At 51.2% G+C, this 14,471-nt stretch overlaps 1 protein-coding gene across 1 annotated transcript in view; it reads left to right on the plus strand.

Moving 5' to 3' along the window:
- Window positions 1–1,289: 1,289 nt before the first annotated feature.
- DISP3 (dispatched RND transporter family member 3) overlaps window positions 1,290–14,471 on the plus strand; it is a 58,542-nt gene continuing 45,360 nt past the window's right edge. The window contains exon 1 of the mRNA XM_032775428.2: window positions 1,290–1,339. The gene's annotated coding sequence lies outside the window, so the exon portion shown is untranslated. The remainder of the gene's footprint in view (window positions 1,340–14,471) is intronic.

The following is a 14,471-nucleotide window of genomic DNA, read 5'->3' on the forward strand; positions in this document are numbered from 1 at the left end:
GAGGACAGGATACTGGGCCAGATGGACCTTTGGTCTGACCCAGTATGGGTGTTCTTATGTGGTGTTTGTGAAGCTTCCTTCACCAGTGTGGAAGTGGGTTTGAGAGTCTCAAAAGAAAGGCAGAAGTGGGAAAACTCCCCCTCACTTACAGGGGAGGTAGCTGAGCCAGAGGCTAAGCAGTGCCTACTTTGTAATGAAAGAGATGCTGGAGCTCAAGCAATTTTTTTGCATTCATAACTGATGGTGCAAGCCCAGAGGTGCTGGGGCTATGAACAGCGGAACCCAGAGGTGTTGAGGCTCAGTCCTGGCACAAATTAAGCACTAAGTGATGGGTGCAAAGTGTAAGTGGGGGAGAAGAGCAGAAGGGAGAGCCTGGTAATGTACAGCGCCTCTTAAGGTGTCCACAGCCAGCTGCTTTATTAGGAAGGCCTGAAACACCTCTGCAGGGCACCTGCGGTGCGATGCTGTGACTGCCAGTGCTGGAGCAGGGGAAGGCTGCCCCATCTCAGCTGGGGAGCAGCTTGCTGCCGCACGCAGGCAGCCAACACGAGAAGTGTAGCCCCGCCGCCCTGCGCAGGAGGATGGACCAGGCAGGCTGGGTAAGGAGCAGGACCGGGAAGCGCAGGCTGGGTGCAGCAAAGCACCCTCCCCGCCAAGCCTCAACTCGCGACTGCCCCGGCGCCAGCCTCTGCCGGCAGCAGATATAGCTCGGCTGAACCAACGCTGCAGTCCCTGCAGGGGGAGAGGAAAGCCAAGCCAAGCCGCAGCGCAGGACGCCTCGGGCGCGGCGCGGCGCCCGCTGAGCCCCGGCACTGCTGTCACCCCGCGGGCGGAGAGGGTGAGAGCGGAGGGGGCGCGCGGGGGCCTGATTTCAGCGCCCCCCCCCGGCTGGCCGGCGAGCGATGGTAGGAGCCGAGACCAAAACAAAGCGGGGCGGCAATAAAAGGCGGCGGCGGCGGCTCGCTGGGCTGGGTGCGGGGGAGGCGGTCCTGGCTGGTGGGGCTCCGGGCGGGCCGGTGCGCTCCGGGGGTGCGGGGTGCGTGCGCCGGGCGGCTCAGGAGCCGGTGCGTTCCCGGTGCCTTGGGTCAGGGCCAGAGGAGCCGGTGGGCTCCGGGTGCCCTCGGTCCGGGCTGTGCCAGGCGGGGCGGTGGGGAACAAGCCCGCTCCGGTGCTGCAGGAGGAAGGGGAGCCCCGGTCCTTGGGCACCGTAGCGCTCGGGGCGGGGGGGATCAGCAGCCCGGTGGCCGGGCGCCCGCCGAGAAGAGCGCATCCCCCCCTGCCCACCGCTGTGTTCCGGCCACCGGCCACCCGCACGGCTGCTCCCACCGGCTGGGCCGAGGTAAGCGCTGCCCCCACGCCGCGCAGGGGTCCGGGGGCGCAGGGGACAAGGCTGCGGCCGCGGGAAGGGAGCGGGGGAGGTGTGTCCCTGCTGGGGGGGACCCAGGAGCTCGGGACCCAGCTGCGTCCGATGGCGGACAGGACCCGGCTCCGAGCCCCAGCCGCCCCGTTAGGCCCCTCTGGGTCACTTGGCTGGGCTGCGGAGTCTGAGTCTGGCAGGGCCGGGGGACGGCAGGGGCTTGCGATGGCTGCAGCGGATCAGTCCCTGGGCCGGGGTGCGTGCGGCGCGCTCTCCGGGCGGGCTTTGGAGAGGTCCCGAACGGGCCCAAATGAGAGTTTCCCCGGACGGTGACTCTGTCGTGCACCGATTGCGCTGGGGCTGCGGCGGGATCCTGTTCGCTCCAAGCGGAGTGGCAGGAGGGAGCCGCGCTGTGTCCCAGGCTGGGCGGGAGGCTTGGTGCCGGTCCTGAGAACCAGCAGGGTGGAGAGGGTCCCGGGGGCGCACAGCGCCTGTGTGAATACGGAGATCTGATCCAGATTGGCAGCTCCTAAAGTGCAGCTAGGACAGGGTCCTGTCTCGGGCAGTGGCCCGCACCAATGTGTCCGAGGAGGGCGTAAGAACCCCACAGCAGCAGTTATGGGTCAATCTGCTCCCCTCATTAGGTCTTACCCTAACAGAGCTCAGGGCATGGGTCCAGGGTTTGAACTCCAGCTAAAGCCTTCTCTCCCCCTACCACCTTCCCTCAACATACACATCCTGCTAACCCAAGACCCCATGAGAGTGGAGGGTCCGAGCCTGAGGCAAGCTGGCACCCAGGGTTCAAGCCCTCAATGGACTTGTATTTTGGGCAGACTCCCAGAGCAGCCATGGGCTGGCTTCCTTTGTCCTCTGGACAGTTCAGTTTGGTGGGCAGTGAAGTTTTCCCACCCGGCACCATGGACAAAGGGCTACAGTGGCCACATGGTGGGATGTCTGGGATGTGGGTGGTTGGACTCCGGCCTGCATAATGCAGTGCAGATGCCGGAGCCCCAGGCTGGGGCCCAATGTTGGACAGTTCTAACCTGAGGTTACAAATGAGGGTAGATGCCCAAGCCCTAGGTTAGCAAACCCAGGCTCTGTTACTTTGAGTTCTACTAACCCTGGGCTTCCGTTGCAGTGACTTCATCAGGAGAGCAATGTGTGTCCCCCAAACTAGACCAGTTTCTGTGTATTGCTTTGTTGTCTGTTTGTATTGCTGTAGCTTCTGGGAGCCTCAGTCATGGACCAGAACCCCGTGTGCTAGGTGCTGCAGAAACCCAGAACAGAGAGAGCTCCTGCCCCCAAGGGTTTTACTGTTTATTCTGGTTTATTATTAATGTGTGAAGGGCTGGGCTGTAGGGATCAGACTTTCCAAAGTGCTGGGCATCCACCGAAAACAAAGGGAGCTGCTCTGAGCTGGGCTCTTTTGAGAATCTGCCTCTAGGGTGGCTAGGAAAGAGGCCTTGGGTGAATGGGGGCACATGGGAATGAGAGAAAATCAGCCCTCTGTTAGGACAGGTGCAGGATGCTACACATGTCCTGCATTGAGCCCTGGTTCTGTCCTGTTCCATTTGTTTCCCACACACAGAAACCCTTGTACTCTCCCAGCAGTAGCATGCCAATTACGTTGCTTCTGCTTATGCAATTACTGGGATAGCATTTTGACAGCTGAACCAAGTCTGTTAGGGTTTAATGTAATATACCGGCAAATCAGAGCCTTTTAAAACCAGGCTGGTGCATGCTCGGTTTTGCCTCTGGAGGATGCAGGATCAGTGAAAGAGGGTGAGTAGGTGTGTGTTAGGGAGATCAGTCTATCAATTTGCTGCTGCTGTTCTTGAATCAGAATACACTCTAGATGATGGAATAAACACGCACACGTGTAATGTACCAACCTACCAAACTCAATGAAAGGAAAAAAAAAAGTCTAGCCAAAAGTGGGATTAGATTTTGGAACTTGGTTGTGTTATTTCGTATGAGACCAAACTTTATTCAGGACCCCTCCATCCCACTCCTCCCTACCACCCCTGTCAAGCACTGATAAAGCTATCCACAGCAGCAGCGCCTCTCTCTCTCTCTCTGATTGCTCTGTGTCTGGATGGAAACCTAGCAACACAGTAACTGCATTGTGGGAAAACGTTTCAATAGCTGGATTTCTTTTGTCATACCCGGAACATCTTCAGAGGTTAGAAACATCAAGCCACTCTCTCTAGCACCTTGCAGAGGCTTATAGGTTGATGGCCTCAGAGCCTGGAATAATACAGATGTGGGTTGGTGAGAGAGACAACAGATGAAACAAGTCTCTTCAATATGGTGAAAGATCTGCTCCCTAGCCCCATCACTCTCCCTGCAAAGACTGCCGTTCCTGTGAGGGGAACACTTCCTTAGGGATGGGCAATTCATATCTAATAGAAAAACCATGCAAGGGGAAACTAGCCATCACTATTTTTAACTGTTTCCCCTAGATCAGGGGTCGGCAACCTTTCAGAAGTGCTGTGCCGAGTCTTCATTTATTCACTCTAATTTAAGGTTTCATGTGCCAGTAATACATTTTAATGTTTTTAGAAGGTCTCTTTCTATGTCTATAATATATAACTAAACTATTGTGTTGTAAAGTAAATAAGGTTTTTAAAATGTTTAAGAAGCTTCACTTAAAGTTAATTAAAATGCAGAGTCCCCCCACACTGGTGGCCAGGACCCGGCAGTGTGAGTGCCACTGAAAATCAGCTCGCGTGCTGCCTTTGGTACACGTGCCATAGGTTGCCTACCTCTGCCCTAGATACATGGTGGGGAAAGCTAAGGGACCAGTGGCCCAAAACAATGTGTAATGGCGCAATATGTGCCCTCCTGACTGGGGACTGGAAAATAGTATCCGTGTTGTTTCAGTCAGCCACTGCTACGAAGAATATGATTCCGTTTCTGCAGTATGTGGGGCCAAATTCATCCCTGGGGTAACAATACTGAAGTCACTTGTTACATGCTGGCTAGATTTAGCTCTCTGGGCTGGATTTTGCCATTCTTAGCTACAGTGAGAGATACCTTGCCCTGTGAATAGTCCCTTTGATCTGAGTGCATGAAGGCACCTCACGGTGAGTAAGAGCAGGAGAACCTGACCATCTATATTTAGTATTCAGAGTACTGCAGAATTAAATGATTTAATGTGGACAAAGCCTCTACTTGGTTGGTCTAGAGATGGTCACAGGTTTTGTTACCTGTTCTTAAAAATAATGCTTTGCCCTTTATCGTCCATGGTTGATTCCATCCAAAGTTCTCATGCTTTATGAACATTAAGCCCCACAAACACTCCTGTGAGGCGGGTGAGAAGAGGTGATCACTTAGGGGAGAACTTTGAACAGTTGGGTGTTGATCATTCATCGGCTGCAGATCAGGAGGGTGAGCATTTTAATGCTTTGTATAGTATGAGTGTGTAGGGGTAGTGTGTGTGGTATTGTGAGTGATTATGTAGGGCTGTTAATTTGTTGCTGTGGATTGGGGCAGAGGGTGTGGGGGTGTGTCAGCCAGTTCATCTCCCCGCCCCGCCACTCCAAAATCCTCTTATGATGTCAGTTATCCAAGATAAAAACCCCACTACTTATATAAAAACTTGCCTGTTGTGTACAAGTGCTTAATGAATAACCTTTCCTGAAAGCAGAGTGGGATTGGAGTTTTTGCCTTAGCTCAGTGGTTTAAGCATTGGCCTGCTAAACCCAGGGGTGTGAGTTCAATCCTTGAGGGGGCCACTTAGGGATCTGGGGCAAAATCTTGGTCCTGCTAGTGAAGGCAGCGGGCTAGACTTGATGACCTTTCGGGTCCCTTCGAGTTCTATGAGATAGGTATATCTCCATCTATCTATATGTCTGGAATATCTGGATAAGTCGTGATTTTTATTTCTGAAGTTACAGTCTGAGTGATATTGCTGCGATCTCTGTGTGTGCCAATGCACAATAAACCCTGGTGTGGCTCTCTTACCAGGGAGCATTTAGCATAAAGTTGGTTTAATCTTCTAATCTTATCAAGCAAGGACAAAAATTAGAACTTAACAGTTTAATTCATTAAAAAAAATAATCAAACCCTGTTATGTTTGTCTGTGTAGAGCATATGATTTCTCTCCTTTGATTTGCTTTATAGGCTTATTTTATTATCCATTGTTTGTTTAAAAGCTTGTAACTATAGATACAAGATTGGTGATGAAAGGTACCTGGTAATTAACTCTCCTCTTCTATAGGCTTATCTAGTATTCATGTAAGTTGTTTTCAGAGCTAAGGCCAGCAAAGTCTGAATGAGAGGGATCTGTGTGGCATCCCCAGCTGCTACTGGTTTGGCAGATGGAGACAGTGAGAGTTGTGGGTCTTGGGATTGGGCGCCTCAGTGGGGAGAAGTCCCATTTACTACTTGTCTCCTTTGTTTCTATCAAGAGGAGCAGGCAGTGCCCTCATTTTTTCCGATGCTGAGAGATCACGTAGTCATCTATATGTGCAGGCAGAGGGATTGTGTCACACGACCCCCTATCTGGTCACAGTTCTCATGAACATCTTTTCCGAGGGCCGGATTCTGCCTCCCTTACTCACGTTGGGAGCACCGTACTCCTGAATTTAGGGCGGGGGCTACTCCAGGAGTAAGGAACTACACTGTGGATGTGACTCAGCACTCACTGAAGTGCCATTGGTTTCAAAGGGCTGTGAATCAATCCCAGTGCAAGTCGTGGGGGCGGAATCTGGCCCTAAATTAGTAACGAAAGAACATGAAGATGACTAAAAGCCCAGTCTGGCTCCCAGTGACTTCCGGGGGAGCTGGGCTGGGTTCTGCAGTGCTGATTCTGAATATACATAAGCATGTGCTTAAAGATGAGCATGGAGCCATCCTACTGAAGGCAACGTGTTAAAGATCTAGATGTGGCTAGATCCCTTTCTGACCCGGCAGCCGGTGGTTACTGTCAGAGCGTTGGTGATGATATGGTACCTGGTGCTGTCATTAATACACCTCTGCAGCACCAGGAGGGAAGATTTTTTTGTGAGATCTCTGCATCACACTGAGTCATGCAGAATAATATATAAAGACTGATTAGTAACACACATGGGGTGGGAGTGGAGGGATACAGATCTTTTTTAAAAAACAAAACAAAACAACAAAACTGTCAAAACAAGCCACAGGTATGTAATTTTGGCTGCGTAGGATCTGTGGGGCTTTTTCTTTGCAGGGAGAGAATAAATAAATAAAAATGCTAAACCAGCGACAAAAATAGAACCAGTCTAGTCCTTCAAAGCATCCCTTTAGAGGAGTTAAAAACTCGCATTGATGGGAAAAACAGATCAAATTCTTGCTCCAGCCACTAGATAAAGGCTAAAAAAAGAATGCATCTGAGTGGCTGAAATATTAGGTTGTCTCAAGAAAACATGATTGGTTTTTGGATGCGTATTTTTTCCATGCTGTATTATGCCAGTTTTTGTCGCTGGAAGTGAAGCCCCCGATCTTCTGCACTACATTCCAGTTCAGCAAAGCACTTAAGTGCGTGCTTAACTTTAGGCACATGCTTGGGGCTTGAAGTTAAGCCTGTGCATTAGTGAATAAGAATGGATTTAAGCGTGTGCTTAGATGCTTTGTTGCAGTGGGGCCTAAAATATGCACATTCCGCCCCTTGAAAGTAATACCAGTTAAGGGAATCTTCTGAAGCCAATTGGATTGTAAACTTGTTGGCCCAGGGACTGTCTCTTACTGTGTGTGAGTGTGTGTGAGGATCTGGCACACCGGCAGCCTAATTTTGGTTGGGGTGTGTCAGCGCTGCAATAACACCAATCATGAGCAAAGCTAGTGGAATGTCTCTTAGGGAGCCCAACGGGGACTGGAAAAGGATCCAAAAGAACAGACTAGTTTTAAACGACTGTTTTCCATTCATTAAACCAGAGCCCCCAGATGTAGAAACCTAGAATTCTTAGTTCCTACCTGACAATCTTATTTGACCCAGGAGAAGACCTAGATCTGGGCTGGGCTGGATACGTTTTCTGTGTCCCATTTTGAATAGAACAGCCAACCCTTTAGAAAAGGGGCTCACCTGTGGACCTGGTTTGCTTCCTGATATTCCTTTACTTGTTTAACAAATCGCCACTGGATTGTCGCTCAGTATATTGTATAATCCAAGCTTTGTCCGGTCCCTGGGCTTGTTTTATGCTTGCAGGCTTCAGGAGTTCCTGTGGGGTTGGTTGAGGAAATGTGAGCAGAACAGAGACTTCCAGGGTCCTTAATCCCCTTGCATTTGGAATTGCTTCAGAAAAAGAATACAGTAATAATGTAGCCATTCATCTGTGCATGGATCCAAACAAACAATTTGGGGCCTGAGTCTGCCATCCTTGCTCAGGCAAAACTTCCAGTGATTCCAATAGTTAGGCCTGAGTGAAAACAGCAGAATCTGGTCCCTGAATGGGGGCATTAGCTCTTGAGAACTGTGACTCTCAGGTGGTTTGACTGTTTAGTCGCACTGCCTTGAACAGATGTTCCATCCATCTGCAAGGTGGCGGGATTATCTGTGGTGGAAGTCGATACACAATGCAAGGATGGCTCCTCTTAGCCTTTTGGCTAAGACGCCTGATGCGTCCAGTCTGGGGGCCTCTTCTAGCTCTCATTAGAACTGTTTTTGCCATTGATTTCAGTGGGAGTGGGATTGGGTGGTCTGGGGCTGGTGTCCGATAGGCTCTTCCATCTCTGAATGCTATGCTCTGACCCATTAAGACTTCTGTCCTGGAGGTGCACGAGACACAGGCCTTGAGCTCTGTGGCTTGTTCAGCAGGCTTGGAATCCAAAGTCCAGCCCCTTCCTGGGCCCTGTCTCTGGCCAGGTGCCAGCTCTTTGCAGATAGCTAATTGAGATGGTGGTGGCAGGGGGTGGCTTTGTTCAAAAGCAATGCAACAGTTTCATTAATTGGAAACCTGCTGTGGCTGGAGTGGGATCTACTAATGAAGGTAGCTGGATACCTGCTCATCTGAGTACATCCAGGGTCTTGCGTCTCCTGTGAATTATGGCCCTTTTTGCCCTATGGCTCATTGTCTCCGTGGCAGCAATATTGGTGACACACACATTTCAGGCCCCATAGCGGAACTATGATGATTTTGATTGACTATCAGGCTGAACTGTGGGAGTTTTTCCCCTGCAGGCTTTGATGGGTTCAGGGTTGGTCCCGCTGTTTCAAGGTGATAAGGGTGGAATGGAAAGGACTGGAGACTGAAACCCGAATGTGCAGCAAAACTGCCTGGATGTCTGCCTACAAGTCTTGTGACAGAGGCCCAGCATGTCCATTTCACTTGTGAGAACAGCATTCCAGAGCTGGGTGGGTGGGGCAGGGGAGGGAATGAGGAAGTAGTTGCTTTTTATCTCAGGAGTGGGGAGGAAAAGCACCTGGTGATAGCATTACAGGTTTATTTTTGGGGGAGGGACGGGAGGGTGTAGAGGTGGTGCTGGATAACACTGGTTATTGTGCCTTTTGGGTTCATGATGGCCCCATAGATCAGATGCAAGAGGCTCATCGCTTGATGGGGCTGTCAGTGGGTTTGCGGAAAAGAAGCATGGTGCGCAGGTGTGATTCTGGGTTTATGGCTTTGCAGCTGGCATGTGATGGTGCTATTCTTGTGGTACCTGTTTGTACTGCCAGTTCTATCTCCTCCTCCCCGGGAAGAGACTATTTGGGAAGAGACTCTGGCTTCCATGCAGCATAGACAGCTGTGGCTTTGTGATTTACTGTTCATCAGAGATGAAAGAGTCGAATCTCGCTTCATTTCTGGCCCAGTTATGTAGAAATGTCCAGCTTTTCCATTGTGATATTAATTTGATCCTTGGGTGAGTAAGAGAGTGGCCGGCTGAGTAGAATTACATGGGATGGGAATATGACAATCAGCAGGCTACGGTTATTACTGAATGTGAGCGATTTATATTGCATTCACCAGCCTGCACTTCTGTCTATTAAGGTGTGTGGATTAGCTTTATTTTCCATAGCTCTCTCGAGTAAATGGTTCTACCCAGACAGCAGCTGGGACAAGCAGCAGAGTTAGGATTTAACAGCCTTCGATTGGAGTTTATACCTTCCGATCTTGGAGCTCTGAGTTCTTAACTGTAACAGTAGGTGGCACTGCTCTGTGCATCTCGAATCTCGGAGGCAGCTTCACCCACTCCTTCCTAGCCACCTTCGGCTTTCAGACAACGCTTTACGATGGGGAAGGGGATCTGAGCTCAGATCCCATAGTGCTTGATGCCCTAGAAATATCTTAGTCAAACCTGCAAGAGAGCCTGACGTTCTGTGAGTAGAGTAACCATCTCGATCCCTGGTGTGCTGAGCGCTCCCAACGCCTCTTGACATCACTGGGTGCTCTGCACCTCATAGGCAGGGCCGCCCAGAGGATTCCGGGGGCCTGGGGTCTTTGGGAATGGGGGGGCCTCTGCTTTGGTGGTAATTCGGCAGCGGGGGGTCCTTCCGCTCCAGGACCCGCCGCTGAAGTGCCCCGAAGACCCGCGGCCGAAGTGCAGCCAGGTCTTCAGCAGTAATTTGGCAGTGGGGGGGCCCCCGCAGCAGGTCTTCGGGGCACTTTGGCGGCAGGTCCTGGAACCGAAGGACCCCCCGCTGCCAAATTACTGCCGAAGACCCAGCTGCACTTCGGTGGCGGGTCCTGCTTTGGCGGTAATTCGGCGGTGGGGGGTCCTTTTGCCCTAGAGCGGAAGGGACCCCCCGCCGGCAAAAACCGGGAGTGGAAGAAGCTCTGGGGGACCCGGGCCTAGCGAGAGTTTTCCGGGGCCCCTGGAGCAAATGAAGGACCCCACTCCAGGGCCCCCGAAAAACTCTTGTGGGGCCCGGGGCCTGGGGCAAATTGCCTCACTTGTCCCCCTCTCTGAGCGGCCCTGCTCATAGGACAGAGCAGGATGTAGTTTAAGGAACCCTGCCTGCCTTCACTGACGTCAGTGGCCAAGCTCCAGCTGACTGGATGGGAGCAGGATCAGACCCACTTTGTGCTGGAAGCATAGCAACCTCCACTCCCATTGGATCCTGCAGGTCCTGCCTGTCATTGCCTAGCAGCTTTTTTTACTGAGCGGAAGCTGAGGATGCTGCGCATCCTGGCCTCCCCTCCCCCCCGTGAGGGGTTAGCTTGTGTCCTAGTCCTGCTGGGATTGTCAGGAGCTGTACAAAGAAGAGTGGAGGAATCTGGATGCTGCCTCATTTTTCTTCCTTCCCCAAATGTAGGACCTGGTCCTCCTGGTCATTGGTACCACCCCACTGCCTTTGATGGGAGCAGCATTGCCTCCTTGTCTTCCTTCCTGAGACTAGCAGGGCCTCACTCTCCTTAGCTGAGGGTGAATAAGGCACCCAGCAAAGACCTCTGAGCAGTCCCGTGCCCTTGCAATCAGCCCAAAGGCCTGTTGGGAGTCGAGAGAGGCAGGGTTTTATGGGCCCCGGGGCTCAGAGCAGAGTGCGCATGGCACAGATCAGGGACCCTCACGTATGTTCGATACTGACATCAGGATTCCACAGATGGCTGTAACCTTGGACGCCTGCCCCCTTTATTCTTGTCTAGAGTTCTCTGTTTGCTGGGAGAGGAGGTGGGGGAAGCGGGGCTGGAATACTTTCCTCGCCATCTGCCTTAAGGCATCAGACTCGTGAGCTGGCACCATTAATTTCTGATCTCAGCCAAACCTTGTTAATAGAGAACATTCCTGATGAACTGAAGGCAGTTCACGTTCCATAGACTCTGTGGAGGTGGGGAGGCGGCTGTGCATGCAGGGGATGAAAAGAGAGGCTCTGACAGTCGTCTGTGTGGTTTTATTTTAAGCTGCTGATCGCTTCGAGTAGCTGTTTGTTCATGCAGGGAAGTCAGAGGTGAAAATCGTTTATTCGCATACTCTGGACTCGAGGGTTTAGACATTACTGCAGCTGGGGCCAGATGCTGATCTCACTCGTTCCAGTGTAGGTCCGGTGACATCAGTGAAGTCACTCTGGATTTACATGGGTTATGTGAGCTCAGGATCCAGCCCTTGGATCATGGTGTAGCAGAGTCCTGAGCAGTGGGTGTCAGTGATGTCAGCTTGCAGTTGCCCACTCTCTTCCTTCCCAGCATGCCTTTTTCTGGCACTTGTGTAGCTGGTACGAGAGTCCTCTGTGCTCTTAATTAGCCCCGGGTCTAGAGTTCAAATCCCATCTCTGCTGACTGACCTTGGGCAAGCTACCTACCAACCCTGCCTGAGTCTCCTCCCCTGCCTGCAAAGGGAGCTAATGATACTTTTTGCTGATGGGGTTAATCAGATAAATTGTTTGTAAAGTGCTCAGGGCTATTAAAGGGAGAGGGTGGTCATGATCCACATCACACCACAGATCATGCATGTGAGGAAGCACTCCTTGCTGTGTCAGCAGGGTGTTTGCAGTGGAGGAAGAGGAGACATATCTGGGAATCAGGAGAGCACCAGCTGGCCATGCTTCTGCTGTGTTGAAAGATTAATGTCAGGGACCAGGCCCTTGTGACTCTGTCAGCCTGCTACCTGGGGGCAAGGTAATTCTGGCTGGACTTATCCCAGGCTGCCCAGGGAGGTTCTGTGCAGCTGCGGAGAGGTGGGATGCTATTTGTTCCGGGTGTTCCTTTTGAGTGACTCTCTCCTCGCCGGGATGCTCATCAGGATTACCAGCCCTTATGATACCTGTAGAATGGTCTGATCAGCTGCTGACTGTCACGTGACCGCGTCATGTCCTTTGCATAGGCTCTTCTCTTCCCGTTCTGTTTTCTCCCGCCCTCTGAATGGAAATCTCTATCGATGCTATGGCCCAGCTTGGATATCGGCACAAGTGGGCACAGCTCCATTGACTTTAAGGGAGTTGCACCTGCTTATGCCAGTGGTGAATTGAATAAATAATAATACGTTACCTTTTCATGGCACTTTCAATCCAAGGATCATTTGGTCCGATTTGTTTTGTTCACAGTCTAGCTACAAAAATACATGGCTGGAGGCATGCCAGCTCCCCTCAAACTGTACCAAAAAAAGCCTTAGATTTGCAGAATGACAGTGAAGAAGGAAATCTGGGTCTAGGAGTAACAAGGTTTTGCTTAATTACTGTTTTACTTTTTGTTGTGCCTGAGCTTTGGAGGGATGTCGGGATTCCTGGCTCCTGTTTAGGGTCTGCCACCAGCTTGTGTGACCTTGGGCAGATCACGTAGGTCAATATATCAAAAATAGTTACTGATTTTTGAAGTACCCAATTTGGGCCTCCCATCACTGAAGTGATGGGTGCCATTGCTTTTGAAAATCATGCCTGAGGTTCTGAATTGGGTACCCGAAAACTGAGGCAGGTGGGATCTGGGGCTACTTGATCATTTGAGCCATAGTCCGCTGGGCCTCATCTTGCTCTTGCTAAAGTCGCCGGAAGCTTTGACTGAATTCAGGGAGAGCAGGAGCAAGTCCCTCGTGTGTTTGTTTAGTAATGTATAAAGTTGGGTATAATCCCCACACCCTCCCAAGGGGACTGCAAAACTTACTAGGTGTTAGTGAAAGGTTTGCAGAGTCTCTGATAAAAGAGGATGTGATCTAGAAATGCAAAGTGTTAGCAGATCTCTCTCAGAGCAGCCATGTGCTGGCTTGCTGGTCCTTGTCTGTCGTAACCTGGCGTGGTGAGTGACCTGCTTCTTAGTGCTGGTTTAGAGAGAGTTTGACAAATCCTGATTCTCTTCCTTACACAGGGGACAGCCACAGGTGCAGCCCCCACCTCCCCAATCAAAGGAAGGGTTTCTTGTTCGCTTTATTTAAACAAGCCAAGCCACCTCCCTGGGAAGAGGAAGCTGCAGACTTGCCATTGAACCCTAGCCTGCGGGAAAGTTTAAAAGGCGTGAAGTGAAGCGCAAGCCTCCCTCCTGCTTGTAAATCAAAACCAACCCAAACAGTTTTTCTTGAAATTTCCTCCTCCTCCTTCCCCTGCTCCTCTCCCCGCACTCGCTCTCCCACTAACGATTCCTGCGCAGAGTTTAATCTCCAAGCCAATTCTTCTGGCTGAGTTGAAATGAAAAGGCAGAGAGAGGCCCACAAGAGCTTGAAAGGGACTCACTAAAACAGTGGACTCCATTTCAACTGGGGTCTGAGAATCTGGACAGTCTGGGCCAAAGCTTGTTTCGAAAGCCAAATCCATTTTTCTGTAGCCCCTATGCCATTGTTTAAAGCAGGTAGAACGCGGCTCTCTCTGGTGCTTGCTGCCAATTGCTGCAGGCTCAGAACACCCTGGTACTGGGCCTGTGGGGGGGAGAGATGCTTGTGTCTCCACACCCACTAGGATTTTTTGCAGTGGTTTGTACTCTAGCTAGTTTCAGACTTATATGAGGATCCATGCAGGCGTTTAAATAGCTATTTCTGGGAGTTCTCCCTCCACCGAAGTGCCTTTGGAGCCTGCAACGCATGTTGACATCCATCATTTTTACACAAATGAATTCAAAGTTCTGAGATCAGCCACCCGCACCCCTAATTACCAACCCCCACGTCTCGGCTCTAGTGTGTCATGCGTGTTGCTTGGAGAGAGGCTGTGGTCTTGGGTGTTGCTCTTTCTGTTTGGTCACTAGTGTCTATAAGCCCGGGCACAGAGCGCAATAAAGATTCGGCAGCATCATACGCAGCAATAAAGCACCATTCAGGAGCACGATACATCAGCAGATAAACGTTTTATTTCTGAAGGAATTGCTTAATCTGTAGAGAAGAAGCTGCCGTCTTGTAAATCTGCTGCCGCTACACCGAGCGAATTCCTCTGTGAAAGTCGCTGTGTAGTTACTCTGGACAGTTCACAGAGCAGTTCGCCATGTCACTGGCGCAGTGAAGCGATGGACCTTGTTTAGATCCCAATAACTGGGAACAAGGCTTGGAGTAGCACAGATGGTAAGCCTGCGATGACCTTTCCAATGGGAAAAGCCTCTCTTTGTTTTGTCTCCTGTGATTCAGAACTCACTGGGTTAAGACATCCCTACTGACCTAAAATCTTCGGCACAAATTCACCCCGCCACAACTCCAGTGAAGTCAAGAGAGTTCCAGCAGGATGAGTTTGGCCCCATATAGCCAATCAACTTCAGTGTCCTCTGGGTCAGGTCCATGCCCACCAGTGCTGCCTCCGTCCATTCTACTC

The sequence above is a fragment of the Chelonoidis abingdonii genome, chromosome 23 (genome assembly GCF_003597395.2).
Source record: "Chelonoidis abingdonii isolate Lonesome George chromosome 23, CheloAbing_2.0, whole genome shotgun sequence".
Classification (NCBI taxonomy): Eukaryota; Metazoa; Chordata; order Testudines; family Testudinidae; genus Chelonoidis; species Chelonoidis abingdonii.